The sequence below is a fragment of the Bos grunniens genome, chromosome 17, assembly GCF_055505025.1.
Source record: "Bos grunniens cultivar Pamir isolate PY7600 chromosome 17, Bosgru_T2T1.0, whole genome shotgun sequence".
Classification (NCBI taxonomy): domain Eukaryota; kingdom Metazoa; phylum Chordata; class Mammalia; order Artiodactyla; family Bovidae; genus Bos; species Bos grunniens.
The window spans coordinates 28,280,924-28,299,372 of record NC_141181.1 but is presented as its reverse complement, the minus strand read 5'-3'; positions in this window follow the sequence as shown (position 1 = coordinate 28,299,372).

The following is an 18,449-nucleotide window of genomic DNA, read 5'->3' as shown; positions in this document are numbered from 1 at the left end:
TTTTGCCCTTAGGTTCAACTCTTGCCTTCACTGTTCATCTCAGTGCAGGATCTCCCACTGGTCATCTATCTTCTAAACTACATCCAAGTGTTTTTACTTCCAAACTCACAGGCATCTTAAAATTCTACCAAATTGTCTGCTTTTGATTGTAAGTTCCACCATTTGCTGTTCTGTTACCTTAGGCAGGTTGAGGCTTCCTAGGTAGGGCTAGTGGTAAAGAACCAGCCCACCAATGCAGGAGACTTAAGAGACATGGGTTCATTCTCTGGGTTGGGAAGATCCCCTGCAGAAAGGCATGGCAACCCACTCCAGTCTTCTTGCCTGGAGAATCCCAAGGACAGAGGAGCCTGGCGGGATACAGTAGATAGGGTCACGAAGTGTTGGACACAACTGAAACGTCTTAGCATGCACATACCTTAGTCAGGCTAGTTAACTTTTCAGTCCTCCAGTTCAGGTGAGAATTATAAAATACCTCTTTCCTCGGCTAGCTGTGAGGAGTAAATGAGATTATACCCATTGGGGTGCAACAGTGACTGGACCATACTGCTCAATACATATTGATATTATTCTACTCCTTAATTCTTCTCTTGACAAGTTGCTATTGCTATTGCTAAGTCACTTCAGTCGTGTCCGACTCTGTGTGACCCCATAGACGGCAGCCCACCAGGCTTCCCCGTCCCTGGGATTCTCCAGGCAAGAACACTGGAGTGGTTGCCATTTTCTTCTCCAATGCATGAAAGTGAAAAGTGAACGTGAAGTCGCTCAGTCGTGTCCGACCCTCAGCGACCCCATGGACTGCAGCCTACCAGGCTCCTCCATCCATGGGATTATCCAGGCAAGAGTACTGGAGTGGGGTGCCATTGCCTTCTCCTCTTGACAAGTTACAAACTTGGAAAAAGTCTACTACCCATTTCTTATTACTTATGAATCACTGGGTACCGTAGAGTGTGACCTTGAATTTTAGCTCAACTACAAGTTATTGTTAAAATGTTATATAATATTATGTATTTTTACATAGAGTAATTATGCTTCATTTGGCAATAAAGAGTTCATGGTCTGAGCCACCTTCAGCTCCTGGTCTTGTTTTTGCTGACTGTATAGAGCTTCTCCATCTTTGGCTGCAAAGAATATAATCAATCTGATTTCAGTGTTGACCATCTGGTGATGTCCATGTATAGAGTCTTCTCTTGTGTTGTTGGAAGAGGGTGTTTGTTATGACCAGTGCATTTTCTTGGCAAAACTCTATTAGTCTTTGCCTTGCTTCATTCCATATTCCAAGGCCAAATTTGCCTGTTACTCCAGGTGTTTCTTGACTTCCTACTTTTGCATGACTGTGCTGACTGTGGCTCAGACCATGAACTCTTATTGCCAAATTCAGACTTAAATTGAAGAAAGTAGGGAAAAAGTAGGGAAAACCACTAAACCATTCAGGTATGACCTAAATCAAATCCCTTATGATTATACAGTGGAAGTGAGAAATAGATTTAAGGGCCTAGATCTGATAGATAGAGTGCCTGATGAACTATGGAATGAGGTTCGTGATATTGTACAGGAGACAGGGATCAAGACCATCCCCATGGAAAAGAAATGCAAAAAAGCAAAATGGCTGTCTGGGGAGGCCTTACAAATAGCTGTGAAAAGAAGAGAAGCGAAAAGCAAAGGAGAAAAGGAAAGATATAAACATCTGAATGCAGAGTTCCAAAGACTAGCAAGAAGAGATAAGAAAACCTTCCTCAGCGATCAATGCAAAGAAATAGAGGAAAACAACAGAATGGGAAAGACTAGGGATCTCTTCAAGAAAATTAGAGATACCAAAGGAACATTTCATGCAAAGATGGGCTCGATAAAGGACAAAAATGGTATGAACCTAACAGAAGCAGAAGATATTAAGAAGAGATGGCAAGAATACACAACTGTACAAAAAAGATCTTCACGACCCAGATAATCACGATGGTGTGATCACTGACCTAGAGCCAGACATCCTGGGATGTGAAGTCAAGTGGGCCTTAGAAAGCATCACTACGAACAAAGCTAGTGGAGGTGTTAGAATTCCAGTTGAGCTATTCAAATCCTGAAAGATGATGCTGTGAAAGTGCTGCACTCAATATGCCAGCAAATTTGGAAAACTCAGCAGTGGCCACAGGACTGGAAAATGTCAGTTTTCATTCTAATACCAAAGAAAGGCAATGCAAAGAATGCTCAGACTACTGCACAACTGCACTCATCTCACACGCTAGTAAAGTTATGCTCAAAATTCTCCATGCCAGGCTTCAGCAGTATGTGAACCACGAACTTCCTGATGTTCAAGCTGGTTTTAGAAAAGGCAGAGGAACCAGAGATCAAATTGCCAACATCCGCTGGACCATAGAAAAAGCAAGAGAGTTCCAGAAAAACATCTAGTTCTGCTTTATTGACTATGCCAAAGCCTTTGACTATGTGGACCACAATAAACTGTGGAAAATTCTGAAAGAGATGGAAATACCAGACCACCTGATCTGCCTCTTGAGAAATTTGTATGCAGATCAGAAAGCAACAGTTAGAACTGGACATGGAACAACCGACAGGTTCCAAATAGGAAAAGGAGTTCATCAAGGCTGTATATTGTCACCTTGTTGGTGTATATTGTCACCCATGGTGTATATTGTCACCATGCAGAGTACATCATGAGAAACACTGGACTGGAAGAAACACAAGCTGGAATCAAGATTGCTGGGAGAAATATCAATAACCTCAGATATGCAGATGACACCACCCTTATGGCAGGAAGTGAAGAGGAACTCAAAAGCCTCTTGATGAAAGTGAAAGTGGAGAGTGAAAAAGTTGGCTTAAAGCTCAACATTCAGAAAACGAAGATCATGGCATCTGGTCCCACCACTTCATGGGAAATAGATGGGGTAACAGTGGAAACAGTGTCAGACTTTATTTTCTGGGCTCCAAAATCACTGCAGATGGTGACTGCAGCCATGAAATTAAAAGAAGCTTACTCCTTGGAAGGAAAGTTATGACCAACCTAGAGAGCATATTCAAAAGCAGAGACATTACTTTGCCAGCAAAGGTCCGTCTAGTCAAGGCTATGGTTTTTCCTGTGGTCATGTATGGATGTGAGAGTTGGACTGTGAAGAAGGCTGAGCGCCAAATAATTGATGCTTTTGAACTGTGGTGTTGGAGAAGACTGTTGAGAGTCCCTTGGACTGCAAGGAGATCCAACCAGTCCATTCTGAAGGAGATCAGCCCTGGGATTTCTTTGGAAGGAATGATGCTAAAGCTGAAACTCCAGTACTTTGGCCACCTCATGTGAAGAGTTGACTCATTAGAAAAGACTCTGATGCTGGGAGGGATTGGGGGCAGGAGGAGAAGGGGACAACAGAGGATGAGATGGCTGGATGGCATCACTGACTCAATGGACATGAGTCTGAGTGAACTCCGGGAGTTGGTGATGGACAGGGTGGCCTGGCGTGCTGCGATTCATGGGGTCGCAAAGAGTCGGATACGACTGAGCGACTGATCTGATCTGATCTGAATTATGGTTCATAATGTTTATCATCCAAAACTGGGACTAGGGCAGAAAAGAAGGTACAATAAGCATGACACTGGTTCTGTCTTGGACACAGTGCTATCCTATTGTTACTTGAGCAAAACTGGATGAAAAATACTCTCCATAGTTTGTTTTTTGTAACTTCTATTAGCTAATATTGTATGCTCTGCTCAGTAGCTCTGTCGTGTCCAACTCTTTGTGACCCCATGGTCTGTAGCCCGCCAGGTTCCTCATCCACAGAATTTTCCAGGGAAGAATACTGGAGTGGCTTGCCATTTCCTACTGCAGGGGATCACCCCAACCCGTGGGTCAAATCCATGTGTCCTGTGTCTCCTAATTAAACTAGGTACTATGGCCCCAAAATATAAGAGCCTCTGACAGGTTATTGAGGTTTATATGCAATCCTGGGCTAAGAAGAAGAGAGTAGGACTTTGGGACATTGTAAGGAAGGAAGACAGTTCACAGGGAGATGGGGACAGCAAAATGTTTGGTAAATAAATAATTATCATGTCATGCAGAGACCATGGGACACCAAGAGAAAGGTGGACAAACAGGCCTTGCCAGGTTCACTCCAGTTCACTACTACACTTCGCTCATATTTTTCACAGTTATCTCTGATAATAGCTCTTTTCCTGCCTCAGGCCCTCTATATAAATCTTTTAGGCACTTAAGAGAGAGATAAAAAAAAAAAACTTCCTGGGTTTGCTCTTTCTTCAGTCCAAAATAATCCTTATGTCAAAAGAGACATATTTTGGGGTGGTAAATTGCTCCGCTACACTGTCTTTTCCTTCCTTTTATTTATTTATTTATTTTTTATTTATTTATTTTTTTAATTTTATTTTTAAACTTTACAACATTGTATTAAGTGGATGCTGGTGATAGGGCTGTTCAGGCTGAACAAACAGGTAGTTGCAGTGCAAGTGAAACAGTTCACAATGATCATGTAAGTGGTCAAGTCGCCAAGGAGAGTTTGTTAGTGTGATCTTACCACACTGCCCTGTGGAATGTTCTTTTCTAACATCACCTTCACAGAGCTCTAGTTTATAATATGTGCTGTGTACCTATCCACTTTACCTCCATGATGTTTGGGTTATAAAGACCATCACTGGTTTCAGAATGTGGGCTGTCATTCTACAAACACCATATTCATAACCATTTTGTCTGACCACTTAGTAGCATCTGATTTATATCTTTAAACTTCCCACTTCTCTGGCCATTTTTCCTTGACTTGCAAACATGCTCAAGATTTCTCTATCTTGAAAAGATATTCAAATTGCTCTTCTTTATTTTTCTATATTCTAGTGTCGTACTTTGGGAGAGTACCGCTTGTTCATTGTCTCCACTACTTCACTTTTCTCTCACTCTTCAACAATTTACTAACTGGGTGCAGATCTCACTATCTTAGTCCAGTTCAGAATCCCCAGTTTTCATCCTACTCAGCATTTACTGAACAGTTATGGTGGTTGTTTGGCTCATTACCTGCCTGAGAAAGAAAGACTCTTCTCATCTCATCCTTGGATTATGTAAATTTGAATTTGCCTTTCTCCTCTAATCTACACTCTCCTACCTCATTTTACTGACTCTGTATTATAGCAGGCAAGTAGCTAGATATGAGCAGAGAAGGGGGTCATGGACCAAGTGGCAAGAAACCACACATCTTGTAAATAGCAGGGGTCCTTGGGCAGACAGACAAAAGCAGGAACCTCCAGACTGACAAGAACTCACACATTTTGGGGTGGTGAATATCCTAGAGGCAGACAAAGAAAGGTGGGAAAAGATGGGGCTCTCTGGCATCTGACTGTCAACTTTTGCTCATTATACTCTTATTACAATAAAATTAGCCTTGCAGAAAAGAAGTTCCCATCATGTACTGACTCCTTGACACTTCCAAATAAGACTAAATATGGATAAAGAAGATTAAAAATGAGGCAAGAAAGCCTTCTTCAATGAACAATGCTTAGTAATACAAGAAAACAACAAAAGGAGAGAGACTAGAGATCTCTTCAGGAAAACTGAAAACAGCAAGGGATCATTCCGTCCAAAGATGGGCACAATAAAGGGTAAAAGTGGTAGAGACCTAGTAGACACTGAAGAGATCAATAAGAGATGGAAAGAATACACAGAAGAACTGTATAAAAAAAGATCTTAATGAGCTGATTTACTGCATTGGTGTGGTAAGTCACCCAGAGTCAGACATTCTGGAATATGAAGTCAAGTGGGCCTTAAGCACTGCAGTTAATAAAGCTAGTGGATGTGATGAAATTCCAGCAGAACTATTCAAATCCCTAAAGGATAATGACATCAAGGTTTTGCACTTAGTACGTCAGCAAATCTGGAAGATCCAGCAGTGGCCACAGTGGATGAGGAAAAGGTCAATCCTCATCCCAGTTCCCAAGAAGAGTAGTCCTAAAGAACGTGCTAACCATCAGACATTTGCATTCATCTCCCATGCTAGTAAGGTCATGCTTAAAATCTTGAATTCTAGGCTTCATCATTATGCCAAACAAGAACTTCCAAATGTTCAAGTCAGATTTAGAAAAGGAAGAGGAACTAAAGATCAAATTGTCAATATTTGCTGGATTATAGAGAAAGCAAGGGGATTTTAGAAAAACATTTATCTGTATCATTGACTATACTAAAGCCTTTGACTGTGGATCATGACAAACTGTGGAAAGCTCTTAGAGAGATGGGAATACCAGATAATTTTACCTGTGTCTTGAGAAACCTGTATGCGGGTCAAGAAGTAACAGTTAGAACCCTGTATGAAACAACTGATTGTTTCATGATCGAGAAAGGAGTGCAACAGGGCTGTCTGCTGTCACCCTGTTTGTTTAACCTATATGCTGAGCACACCATGAGAAATGCCGGTTGGATGAGTTACAAGCTGGAATCAAGATAGGCTGAAGTAACATCAACAACCTCAGACAGAAGGATGATACCACTCTAATGGCAGAAAGCAAGAAGGAACTCAAGACCTCTTGATGAGGGTGAAGGAAGAGAGTGAAAGAGCTGGCTTAAAACTGAATATTAAAAAAATTAAAATCATGGCATCTGGCCTCATTACTTCATGGCAAATAGAAGGGAAATAGGTGGAAGTGGTGACAGATTTCCTCTTCTTGGTCTCCAAAATCAAAGTGGACTGTGACTGCAGCCATGAAATCAGAAGATGATTGCTTCTTGGCAGGAAAGTGATGACAAACCTAGACAGTGTGTTGAAAAGCAGAGACATTACTCTGTCAACAAAGGTCCATATAGTCCAGGATATCATCTTCCCGGTGGTCACATATGATTGTGAGAACTGGACCATAAAGAAGGAAGAACACCAAAGAATTGATGCCTTCAAACTGTGGTGCTGGAGAAGACTCCTGAAAGTCCCTTGGACAGTAAAGAGATCAAGTCAGTAAATCTTAAGGGAGATCAACTCTGAATATTCACTGGAAGGCTTAAACTGAAGCTCAAGTATTTTGGTCATCTGATGTGAACAGATGACTCATTGGAAAAGTCTCTGATGCTGGGAAAGATTAAGGGCAGAAGGAGAAGAGAGTGTCAGAGGATGAGATGGCTGGATGGCATCATTGATGTAATGAACATGAACTTGGGCAAACTCTGAGAGATGGTGAAAGACAGGGAGACCTGGCGTGCTGCAGTCCATGGGGTTGCAAAGAGTTGGACAAGACTGAGTGACTTCACTTTCTTTTCACTTTCATGCGTTGGAGAAGGAAATGGCAACCCACTCCAGTGTTCTTGCCTGGAGAATCCCAGGGATGGCAGAGCCTGGTGGGCTGCCATCTATGGGGTCGCACAGAGTCGGACACGACTGAAGTGACTTAGCGGAGTGATTGAACAGCAACAACAATAATGGGCAAATCCCTTCTCTTCTGGGGGAGGTAGAGATAGGATGAAAATCAGGGAATACGACCTGCAACCTCTTCTTCTCCAGTGAATATTCTGCCCATTCATTTTAACCCCATTTAACCAGCTTGTAAAAGAAACTTAGGGCAACAACTCACCCGAGATTGGCTGCTGTCCAGCCATGGGATTTTCCAGGCAAGAGTATTAGAGTGGGTTGCCATTGCCTTCTCCACTTGAGAGTATATTATCATTTAAATAAATCCTTCCTTTGCTTTCTTGACCTCCCTGTCTCATCTCTGAAGTCTCTGAATTCTTTCTGCTACCAGAGAAGAATGTACTCTCCAGTATCATTAACATCTACCATTATTAGACATTCAGATCTTGCCATTCTCCTCTATCGTTTTTCTTAGTGAGGTCAGCCACATCAGTGATAACTACCATATTTATTTAAATCAATCTGGCTGTGTATTTTTGGTCCCATTCTCTCCAATGAGATACAAACTACTGAAAGTCACTACCTTGATATTTGGTACCTCCTATTTGGCTCTTTTAAACTTTGTACTCTGAGTTTTATATTCACATAGGGCATCATTGTTTACTTAACCATTTAGTCTCTCAAATTCAGTCCTTGTTAATTCTTCCTGTTATTCACTGTATCTCATATTGTTTTGACTACCAAATTACTCATTCATTAATTTACCATCCATTCATGCAACTGTTTATTGAGTATTTTTTTTAAATGAGTGATACAATGGCAAATAAGAAAAAGTTTCTGGATTCATGGAGCTTTCATTCTAGTGGGGAGAAGGCAGACAATAAACTAATAAATGAGTATATAAAAGCTTATTTTGGATAATGAAATCTACTGCAAAGAAACTGAGACAAGTAAATATGTTAGGGAGTGGCTGAAATGATGACTTAGATGATTAGGGAACATTTCATTAATTAGATGACTTTGAAGCTAAGATTCAAATGATTCGAAGGAGGCTGACATGAGGATCAAAATTGAAGAGTATTCCAGGGACAGCATACAAAGTACAAAGTCCTTCATTTGGGACCAGATGCCACATTGTAGAAGTAGGAGAGAGAGCATGTGACTAAAGCCTAGGGGTAGAGTGTCAAAGAGGTGTGGGACGTGAACAGGGTTGAAGTCTCATAACATCTTTTTGTTCTTAATTAGAAGGACTGTAGACAAAGAAGTGTCATGAGCTCATTTACACTTGGAAAAGATGACTTTGGGTTCTTCCATAGGGACTGGACTCAGTTCAGTTCAGTTCCATCACTCAGTCATGTCCCACTCCTGCAACCCCATGGACTGCAGCACGCCAGTCTTGCCTGTCCATCACCAACTCCCAGGGCTTACTCAAACTCATGTCCATCGAATTGGTGATGCATAAGAGCCAGGAGGCATTGAAACAGCCCAATTGAAAGCTGCGGGTGACTTGGCTTAAAGTGCTTACCAGTAGAGATGATTTGGTGGATATATTTTTGGAGTTAGTGTTCATAGGCTTTAATGATAGATAAGGAAGAACACACAATGGGCTCAGCAATAGTGGCTTCACTGAGATGAGGGAGACTAGGGAAGCAAAGGATGTGGGTATTAATTGAGTTCAAATTTTAGATGATTATTAGGTATGAAAATGTTGATGCCAAGTAGGCAATTGATGAAATCTGAGGCTTAATAGAATGTTCAGGCATAAGAAAGAGGAAAGTATGGTATCATGGAAGCCAAGAGAAGAGTGTTGTATGAGTCCAATGCTGTCAAGTAAACTAGGTGGGAACAGATCACTCATTATTGTATCAGCTTCTTTCCTGTTTCAACTGACTGATGGCTATAGATGCCTACTTGGAGTGGGTAAATGTAGTGTAAGTATTTGACATTAAGCTTTTGAATCCTGAGACATCCATTTCAAAGATATCTTTCTCAAAGATATTGTCAACTGCATGACACTACTACTAATAAAATAACTAGATAAGAAACCAGGCTGTCCCACCCACGAACTCCCCTTTTATAAAGCCCTGCATTACCTAGATAACTGACTGTTTGAATGACCCCACTTTTTCCTTTCTTTGCCCTAACCCTAATTCCTGTTCTTATGTTTTAAACTCACCAATAAAGAGTGAGTGAGGTCTTCCCTGGTAGCTCAGCAGTGAAGAATCCACCTGCAATGCAGGAGATGTGGGTTCAATCCCTGGTTTGGGAAGATCTCCTGGAGGGGAAATGGCAACCCACTTCAGTATTCTTGCCTGAGAAATCCCGTGAACAGAGAAGCTGGCAGGCTACAGTCCGTGGGATGTTCTCAAAGAGTCGGACACGACTCAGCTACTAAAACAGCAACACAACAATAAAGAATGAACTAATGAGACCCTAGTCATCCCACTCTCAGACTTCATTAAAGAGAGAAGCCACATCCCCACTCTCTTTCTCTACCCATGACCCCACTGTGTGGCTCCACTGTGTCATATACCCTTCAAGGCTTGTGAATAATATACCTGCTTCCCCCCAACCAAAGTTCTCTGATGGTTGTGCTTAGATGTGTTTTGTAATCATAAGAACCACAAGGGCTTAGCTCTAGATGGGGAAATGTCTGTGGAGGCTGGTCACAGTAATAGAGGCTTAGGTGAATACTTGCCAGCATTTCCAGCCTATAACATCTTCATCATCAATAAACTGGGACTGAGACAAAATAGTAAAGAAAAACAATAGGTAGAAGATGGAAACTACAGATTTTATACCAAAATGGCCTTGAATATTATTTCCTCTTTCTGCTCATCATTACCATTTCCTTTGTCTTTCTTCATGTGCTGCTGTTTATCAATTGAATCTTTGCAATAATCTCTGGCCTACTTTTTCCCTATTAAGTTTATGTCTCCCCTTTATAGAATGGCCAGAATCATCTTAAAGTGTGGCAACTATCAGTTGTCCAGTGGAGATTTGATAATTTTCTATGACTATAAAAAGATAAAACTTTCTGTTTGCCTACATTTCATATATTTGAAATTGGAGGTTAACTATTTTTTACAGAAATTCTGTTACTCTCAAGTATTATGCTGGACAGTTGGTCTAGACTAATATTCATTTAACAGGCAGTAATTTGTCTTGACTAAGATATTTTCATATAAACTGCTTTTTATCAATTAAATTTGTTCAATTTGCATTTTTATTGTAGCTGGGATATTGCTTTATTGTATCCCCAATTCACAGAAAAGGATCAATAGCTTAAAGTCACTTAAAAGTCACTCACTAAAGCTTGGAGGTAGTAATAAAATAGAATCATAAATACTATGACACAGTAAAGTCATGATAGAATCATTGACTAGGACTTGCATTAAAATATTGAATGTGAATTTGTTTTTTCTTAGAACAAAACTTCTGAGCATGTAATGATTTCATAAATGAAGCTGCAGAAGAAAATTGCAAATAGGAATTTCAAAGACAATCATCTTAAATTAGATTTGTTAAACTGTGGTAACCATCTATACTGAGTGGCAATGCCTAAATTGTTTTGAAATTCTGGCAAATGGTTGCATGGAGGCTTTGTAGTCCATATGCCAATTAGAAACAAAGCATAGTGACCTCTATGGAAAGCAACTGAATTTAATGCATATGGGGTGAAAATAATTATTTTCTGTGTGAAATTAATTATTTCAAATAGGAGAAAAGAAAGCAAAACCCAACTCTCAAAGTTTAGCATTTCAAATTTTAGTATATATGTATATATAGTGGTGTTGGAGAAGACTCTTGAGAGTCCCTTGGACTGCAAGGAGATCCAACCAGTCCATTCTGAAGGAGAACAGCCCTGGGATTTCTTTGGAAGGAATGATGCTAAAGCTGAAACTCCAGTACTTTGGCCACCTCATGCGAAGAGTTGACTCATTGGAAAAGACTCATGCTGGGAGGGATTGGGGGCAGGAGGAGAAGGGGACGACAGATGAGATGGCTGGATGGCATCACTGACTCGATGGACGTGAGTCTCAGTGAACTCTGGGAGTTAGTGATGGACAGGGAGGCCTGGTGTGCTGCGATTCATGGGGTCGCAAAGAGTCAGACACGACTGAGCGACTGATCTGATCTGATCTGTGTGTGTGTGTGTGTGTATGCATGCATGCTAAATCACTTCAGTCGTGCCCAACTCTGCAACCTTATGGACTGGAGCCCACCAAGCTTCTCTGTCCATGAGATTCTCCAGACAAGAATACTGGAGTGGGAGAATGCCCTCCTCCAGGGGATCTTTCTGACTGAGGGATCCGATCTGCATCTCCTGTAACTCCTACATTGTAGGCAGATTCTCTACCAGCTGGTAGAGATTCCTGGGTTGGGAAGATCCTCTGGAAGAGGGCATGGCAACCCACTCCAGTATTCTTGCCTGGGAGAATCACCATGGACAGAGGAGCTTGGTGGACTATAGCCTATGGGGTCACAAAGAGTCGGACATGACTGAGACACTAAGCACAGCACAGCACATAAATGAATTATGGAGAAGGAAATGGCAACCCACTCCAGTATTCTTGCTTGGAAAAATCCCATGGACAGAGGAGCCTGGCGGGCTATAGTCCATGGGATTGCAAAGAGTCAGACACAACTGAACACTTGTCAGCAGCATATATAAATCATGCCATTTTTAAAGAATTTCACAAATCAGTAAATAATAGATATGATTTTGTGAGGAAAAGCAGAACAGATTACAGAAAAAAATATACTTATCAATTGACATGGTGTGTATTTGCATAATATCTCATGTATACATGTGGAGGAATTGTCACCATCCAACATACATCCCACCGTCATGCTTTTTACCTGTGGAAAGAATGCTGATGTGTAAAGTGCATTTGATTGCTACATAAGAGAAGGACGTGTTCAACATGTTTTCTTTTTGTATCATGTTGAAAAATCATGATATAGGAGAAGAGGCTTCTCATTTAATTAAAGGCTATTTGGTGAACTGAATGGAGGTAGCTATATTGCAGTGCCAATATGCAGTGCCAATCTGTATTCTCTAGATATTAATGACTCTAAAGAAATCCCTGCTGATCTTAATCCACTGTTGAATAAAACATAGAAAACTGAAGGTATGATCAAATTATAGTCGTGGTGTCTGTATGTTTTTAGTGTGCTCTCTGTGAACCAGTGAAGTTGCTCAGTCGTGTCCGACTCTTTGCCATCCCATGGACTGTAGCCTACCAGGCTTCTTCATCCATGGAATTTTCCAGACAAGAGTACTGGAGTGGGTTTCCATTTCCTTCTCCAGGGGATGTTCCCAACACAGGGATAGAACCCAGGTCTCCTGCAATGCAGGCAGACGCTTTACTGTCTGAGCCACCAGGGAAGCCCTCTGAAAAAATAGCTCTCTGAAAAAATAGCTAACAAGTCATGACCTTGCTTTTCTATCCTGCTAAACCCAGACTATAGAAAGATATAATGATTTTAAAATGACATCAGAAAACAAAAAACACTTATTCATGACACTAAAAATGCTGTTAAAGACCATTCTTGAGATTTAAAGTATCTTTCTCAGTGATTTATTTTAATGATAAATTTAGTATGTCTGGAGAAGCCAGAATCCATCACTTTATGACCAACATGTCTATTTTAAAAATTAAGGATACAAATGTAAAAATTTCTTAGGAAAAATATGATGCATATGGCTAGTTTACCAACTGTTTATTTCTTCAGAGCACTATTTTCTTCACTTACGGATAAACTGCATTAATGATTTCTATTTTAACATATATATATATTATGCACCCAAAGAATAATTTTGGTACTTATTGCCCCAATCTAAGTTGCATCACTCAAACTTTAAGATTTGACTGTGATATTTTTTAACTTAAAAATGGGCTGCTGAAGTAGTCTTAGTTTGGAAATAGTCCATATATTCTATCCAGATATCTGGTAGTCAGTTGACAGAATCACCAAAAGCTAACTGCTATTCCCAGTGAAGGACCTTTATTTAACAGAAGGAAACATTAGAGGGGAATTCATTTCCACTAATAAAGGTAACTATTAGCCTGAACCAAATGAAATTAATGATAATGAAATGTTTTAGAATGACCAAAAAAATGGAAATTTTATATGGCTCAAACTAATAGATAATATGAAAACCCTTCAGCTTCAAAACATTTAGAAATACAATAAAATACTTTAAAATATATACTTTTATTAACAAGGGAATAAGAAACATTCTCAAGAAACTTTAAAGTAAAAGAAAGCAGGTGATAGTCATGAAAAGTAGGAGCTGATGCTATGATTTTTATGGGAGTATTTGTTCATGCAGATCACCAATGTGTGTGGTTTTCCATGGCTTTGATTAAGAGAATTAGCTGACACTGTGCTATCAGAGAGGCCAAGGACATCTAAAGCCAATAAATTAATTCTCTCGTGCTGAAAGAGGCAAATGTGAATGCTTTCTGGAGCAAAGCACTCACAGTCCAAGTTGCACAGGGTTCTCAGAGAAAAAAGACTCTTGTGAAAAGGAAGTCACAGACCCTAATAACATAAAATAGCCATGAGATATAAGAATCAGACAACCAAGAGCAAAATTAGGCATAGAATTATCAGTTAATGAAAGTATAGGATTTAAATATAATTACGTTTAAATGTCTTGAAATATGGAGTTGAAAACAAAGCAAGAAACAGGCTTCTGTAAAAATAATCACAGCAATATATAAAATAGATCAAAAGAACATATAGAAATGAAACATAATCATGGGAAAAAAAGCATTTGAATAGTTAAATGGAAGATTAGCTATAGCTGATGGAAAAGGGGCTAACTGCAAATGAGACGATAAATTACTCTGAAGAAAACAGGGGTAGTTAAAGAAATAAAATGAAAGTAATCTTAGGAAGCATGGAAGATCAAAAGAGACAGACCAACATGTTTCTAATTAACAAGAAAGAGGGAATACAAAAAGTAGAAAAAAGATAAATGAAGACATAACACCTGCAAATTTTCTGGAGTTGAAGAAAATCTTGGTATCTCATGTTTATGAATCATGGTGAATCCTAACCAGGATGAACTTTCAAAAATCCACTTATAGATGCACCTTAAAGAAATATGAGTAGACAAAAAAAGTATATAATCACACTTTTTAAAAAAAGCAATCACATTAAATATTACTTACAAAGATTAATTTAATGCATTCACCAACACAATAGAAATAGATGACAGTGAAATGAATTAAACTCCTAAGAGAATATAATTATAAACTTAAAATTTTATATCTAAACATTAGCTGAATTTTATATTCAGCTAAACCTATTAAGGAAATGGTAGTTAAATAAAAATCATCCATTATGAATGCAAATAAATGCTTACCAAAATATATACTAAATATTGTACTATGAAAAGAATGAAACCAAGACCAGAAATAAGGAATAAGATATAAATAGAAATGGTGAGCAAAGTAACAGGAAATAGTGGGCTAAATAATCAAATATTGTTTGGGTAAAATAATAATAATGATGATGATGAAAAATTTGGTCTAGATTCAGAAGGGTCTTAGATCTTATCTCTCCATGGCACTTTAACCTGTCATAAGGGGTATGATGCCTAAGATAATAATCAACATTATAGATGTCTTGGTTTAGGATGCCAAAAAAGCAAAGAGACAGCAAGGATTTGAGCTTGGCTAGTTGGCTAGGAGGTAATTCCAGAAAACAAAAGTAGAGAAGTAGCAGATTTAGATAGGAGACAACAAAAGGCGCATTAACATCTAAGAGACCACTATGGGCAACTGAAGTTAATTTTCCTGAGGAACTACAAAAAGTGGTGTATCTGAGATTCTTTCCACCTAAAGAATAAGGAAAAGGAGGTGTTAATACACCAACTCCTGTCAAGTCACTGGTGGAGAACTGATGGACATGGGGACATTAATTCCCCAGAACTACTTTCATGAGCACGAGCAGAACAAATTCCACCAGACAGAGAAAGCCCTCAACAAAGAAAGGCAGGTATTGGAATTTGGAAGTGTTCTAGGCAGGCACCAAAACAGTAAGGGCTGGTGGATATGAGTGAAGTCGTTAAGAAAAGTGCAACGTGAAGGAATAGTTTTTTGGTTTAAAGTTTATACCAGAGTCCTTTCTTTTTTCTATTTTCTGCCATACAACTAACAGATTACATGGTCTTAGAATCTAAGCTCTTTTTTTAAGGAGATCAGTCCTGGGTGTTCATTCAAAGTACTGATGTTGAAGCTGAAACTCCAATACTTTGGCCACCTGATGCGAAGAGCTGACTCATTTGAAAAGACCCTGATGATCGGAGCCATTGGGGGCAGGAGGAGAAGGGGACAGCAGAAGATGAGATGGTTGGATGGCATCAGCAACTTGATGGACATGGGTTTGTGTGGACTCGGGAGTTGGTGATAGACAGGGAGGCCTGGAGTGCTGCAGTTTATGGGGTCGCAAAGAGTCAGACACAACTGAGCGACTGAACCGAACAGTGAGGGTTACATTTTCATTTTGGATTTTCTGAAAGCAAAAAATAACAAATCATCTTTTACTTAAATAAGAGAAGACTAATACATTTTTCTAAAGGATACTTTTACCACATCTGCTAAAGGTCAGGTTGAGATGAAGCCCCTCTCTCCCTCCTGCCATTTCCTACAGTCAGCCTGAATCTAATACCTAACTGCCAGGATGTGGTTGAAGTAGGCAATGGCACCCAACTCCAGTACTTTTGCCTAGAAAATCCCATGGATGGAGGAGCCTGGTAGGCTGCAGTCCATGGGGTCGCTAGAGTCAGACACGATTGAGCGACTTCACTTTCACTTTTCACTTTCAGGCATTGGTGAAGGAAATGGCAACCCACTCCAGTGTTCTTGCCTGGAGAATCCCAGGGATGGGAAGCCTGGTGGGCTGCCGCCTACAGGGTCGCACAGAGTTGGACACGACTGAAGCAATGCAGCAGCAGCCAGGATGTGGTCAACAAAGAGAACTCAGAAATTAGTGCTCTTTTAGTGAGGTGACGTACAGAGATATTCACAACTCTGGGAATGACAAACAACTAATTTCATATCAGCTTCAGAATTGGGAAGAAGCTATTGGGTTGGCCAAAAACTTCATTCAAGTTTTCCATAAAATGTTATGAGAAACCCAAATAAACCTTTTGGCCAACCCAATACACACAATGAATCTTTGCCATTCATTTGCCATTTAGTGATAAGAAGCAAGGTAGTCTGGTGAAGTCAGCTACAGAGGACTTCAGTCAACAAGGAAAATCTGGGGTTAGACACCAGTTTGGATCCTTCTTGAGCATCACAATCAGGGATTGGGGAATAACTGAAAAGGATATTTTTATTCCAGGAAACACCATGTTAGATTATCAATGAATCATGTTACTTTTTTTCTCCCAAGATATCCCTTCATTGTATGAGGCTAAGATTCAAGAACATTTCCCTCTTTTTCAAAGTTCACTTCTAACACTTCAAAGATATGCCATTCTGTAGGTTCAACATGTCAGTTGCTAAGTGTGTGTGTGTGTGTTGCAGTCTTTCAATTGCAAGTGATAAAGACACACTCAAGAAACCAGAAAAATCTATAATCTCATGTAATTGTGGGTAGTGGGTAGACTGTCCAGGGAATAAATCTTACTTAGGCGCCACTGAGTTCTGGGCTTCAAACAATGTTATGAGGATGCTTCTTTCACTTTCCTGAGTTGGATTCATTCTCAAGCAGTCTCCTCCCATGTTATGTCAAAGATACCAGGTTGATAGTAGCTCTAGGCTTCCGTAATCCTCACACCGCCACTTCTATTGAAAAGAATCTCTTACTCAGTTGTTCAAGCAGAAGTCCAGGGCTCTGATGTCTTAGCATGCCTGCGACTCTTAACATCAATGTGCCTAGGGAGACAGGACTGTTTGATAATGTAAGACTACCTCATCTGCTTAAATTTGTATTGGTGATGAAAGGGTTTCCCACAAGAAAGAATTGTTCAGTTAGCTGAAAGGTGAAAGGAAAGCATAATGGGAGGCCAATAATTCTATGTTGCTTAGAAGATTAAGGGTATGCATGTGAAGGTAAATATTTGAGAGTGGAATTTTGGACTAATATAGGAAGACATGTCTTCATCAGAGTTTAATATGAGCAAACAAAAAGCATACCCAATGTTTTTAGCAGAGTATCCTTTTGTATACTTAGTTGAGAAGTTCTCCTTCCAGTAAATTTTGCTTATAATCAAACCACTTTTATTTCTCCTGAAATTAATTGAAACAGAAATGTACTTTATTGTTATGACACCAATAGGTAATTTCTATAATGCATGTTATTGATTGAGTTTTCTAAATCTGTTTTTTACAACTTGAAGCTGATTACAAAGGTGAGTCTGACAACAATGGGAATAAAATTCTTTAAAAGCAATCTCATGTGGTCACACACATTATTTTGTTGTAATGGGATTCTGTTAATATCAATATATTTCTGTAAATCGCCTTCTGAATTCGCATGATCAAAAGAAAATAGAAGGTAAATATAATCCCCCAGTAGTTAATTAGCACATAAAAAACTATATTTGAAAACAGAAGGAGAGAAAGAGACGTGCTATTTTCTTACCATTTCAATTCCTTTGGGTTCTATAAACTTGTTGGGTATTATACACATAACAAGATTACCTTCAATTCATATACCTCTGATTTATTTTTCTATACAATAGATGAATGAAAACATTGTTTTAGACACATAGGCATACATATATAATGGTATACAGTTAACTTATATTTGTATATACACACATGCACACTTGCCCATGCATGTGCTGAACGCTGTCACACATTCACAGCCCAGGAGAGCTGGGAGGTTAAAGGTCTGGCCAGTGAGCGTTGGAACACAGTGCTGTGAATGCTTTCAGCCAAATAGCACTTTTCTAGACACTGGGCAGAGAGTGTTCTCTGATGCATCGTTTTCCCACAGCAGCTCTCTGCCATTTATTTTGTTCTCTGAAAAACATTTCTGACCCAAAATGAAAAGACATTAGGAAATAAAATAAGATGTAAATTTGATAGTGCAAATCTGTCCAAAGATACACAGAAAATGTTTGGGGTGTAAGGTAACTTGAAAGAGACAGTGTAG